The sequence below is a fragment of the Dendrobium catenatum genome, unplaced genomic scaffold (assembly GCF_001605985.2).
Source record: "Dendrobium catenatum unplaced genomic scaffold, ASM160598v2 fragScaff_scaffold_1120, whole genome shotgun sequence".
Classification (NCBI taxonomy): domain Eukaryota; kingdom Viridiplantae; phylum Streptophyta; class Magnoliopsida; order Asparagales; family Orchidaceae; genus Dendrobium; species Dendrobium catenatum.
The window spans coordinates 14,646-17,212 of NW_021319582.1; positions in this window are offsets into that span (position 1 = coordinate 14,646).

Consider the following 2,567-nt stretch of genomic DNA (forward strand, 5'->3'; position numbering starts at 1 on the left):
CTTTTCCGCCTTACTGTGGGTGCAAAAGGAGAGTCACTATTGGTATTAGTGCAATACTCAGAGGGTGCCTCTGGGGAGTGGATGTAGGTCTGGTTTTAGACCGAACCACTATAAATCTGGTGTCATTTACTTTACTGTTTTTACATTTCCGCATTTTAATTTTCAGTTTTAAAAACTCTGTGGTTGAAAAACATTTTCTAGAAAAACTTAAAAGAAAAATTTTCATTTCGGTTAAACTTAAATTCAAAGGGGAATTAAATTTTTTAAAGTACCAATTCACCCCCCCTCTTGGTTGCCTTGGGACATTCACTTAGGCTTAACAACCTAATTACAAGACTCAACAAAAACCGCCGGGTTTGAAGAGAAGGCAGTTTTAGGGGTGAACCGAACCGGCCATCAGACCGGTTCACGGTTGAACCAGTCGGACCGGTCGGTCCGGTTTTTAAAGCATTGCTAGAGAGTGATAGTTATAAAAGATGTATCTATATATTTTAAAATTTAAAATATTTATGATATCAATAAGGTTGTGAACATCAGACCGGACAAAGAATTTAAAGAAACATAGGTTCATGGTTTGATTGTGGTTAAACTGTATGATGTAATAAATATTAATTTTATTTAAACATAACATATTTTATTTATATTAATGCAATAGATAAAAAATGTAACTAAAAGTATTAAAAAATCAGCGGCTCAAATTTGCAGTTTTTCTGATGGCGTGGTTTTTAAGAATCGATGCTGGTTTTATAGTTCGTTGGTCCGACAGGTCGGCCGATCGGTTTTTTACGGGTATGAATCAAAACCGGTTCTTAGGATTAACATAATCAACTGGCCAATCAGCTCAAGCATCAACCGGTTGAATCTGCCAGTCGATTTAGATCGATTTCTAAAATCATGGATATCAATAATCATTATTTTAAATATATATATTTTTTTAAAAAAATATAATTCTTGTTGCGTCTTGGAGTATTCGCGACGGTAGAGAAATATAAAGTTTAACGTCTTAGCATTGTACGAAAATCCAGCACGCAATCAGATAAGAGATAGGTGTGTAGCATTTATGAGACACCAAGTTTTTTACGTGGAAATTTCCTGAAAAAGGGGGAAAAAACACGGGGCCTAGCCCAGTTTAAATGAATCCACTAGCATTACAGTTGATTACAAATGAGGCCCTTCTTTGGGGGAAGGCCTTAGCTTGATGTACATCTTATACAATACATTACATGATAATAATACAAAGAATCACTGCTTATGTATTTGTTTAGTCTGAAGGACTGTAGTCGGCAGGTGATGTAAGTCGGAAGGACCGTAGTCGGCGGGCGACGGAGGTCAGAAAGACTGTAGTCAGATAGAAGTCCAATAATGAAAAGAAATCCATCTTCGGATAGATATCCAGCGAAAGTTTGACAACCGGTAGAAGTCCGGCGTCGGGTAGAAACTTAGCGACGAGCGGAGGTCCGACGTTAGTAGGAGGACAAGGAAGACTCCGGCGTCACTTGGAGTTCGGGTGGAACTCCAGCGTCACTTAGAGGTCAGGCGGAATTTGAGCTTCACTTGGAGGTCGAGCGGACGTCACTTGGATTTCGGGTGAAACTCTTGCAATACTCGGGCGTCGGGCAGAATTCTGGTGTTAGGCAGAATTTCGGCGGTGGTCGTGGAGTTTCTTTCCTCTAATTTTTATCTTATTCTTCTTTCTTCTTCTCTTCTTTTTTAGCTTGACCCCCCCTCACAAGAGAAATTAGGGGTCTATTTATAGATTTTTGGAGTGGCAAGGCCTGTAAATAGGTGAGAGATTAGGGGCGAATCGGGAGTGGTTTAAATGGACGGCTGATACTGAATCCCTTGGTCATGTATTGTTCGCCAGACATTTGAAGGTCTTAATAACTTCAGAAAATTGGCGATCTTGGGCTCGTTGGATTCATCTCGTCGAGCCGCTCTATTCGACCATAAGCTCGTCAAGTTCGGAGACCGTTTGGTAACTCAAATTGTGGTACAAACTTTCCAACAGTGCTTCTGGTCCTTGATTTGGACTCATTTGGGCTCGGATTGAGTTAAATTTGGTGTCGTTGGGTTCGTATTCCCGAGACGCACAGTTTGATTATAAGTTTGCTGAAATCGGAGTTCAGGTGATCCCGGATTTAATTTTTAAAGTTTTCAGCTTGGTTTTTGCCTCCAGATTCATGGCCGATCAAGATAATATTTTTATGACATATCAGTTGCACCCCTAATTTTGGACATCGAAGCTCTAGGAGTCCGAAAATATATGTGTCAACATTTACGTTGGCCGAATCGCAAAAAAATGCATTCCAAAATACAAAAACTTGCTCAAACTTGATCATAGAGGTCCCGTTGAGTTCTGAAAGTGTCAAAATTGAGTCTGAAACGTGTCCATGGACCCCAAAAATGTGAAATTTGGACCGTCCGGGCCGTAAATCGAGCCCGGACATTCATAGGCGGCCAAACCGACCGGCCGGCATCCGCTGCCACTGGCAACTCCCGCGCGGCGCGTAAATCAGGCCCTGAGGCGGTTATATTATTTCAATTTTTTTAAAAATTTTTGTGGGCCC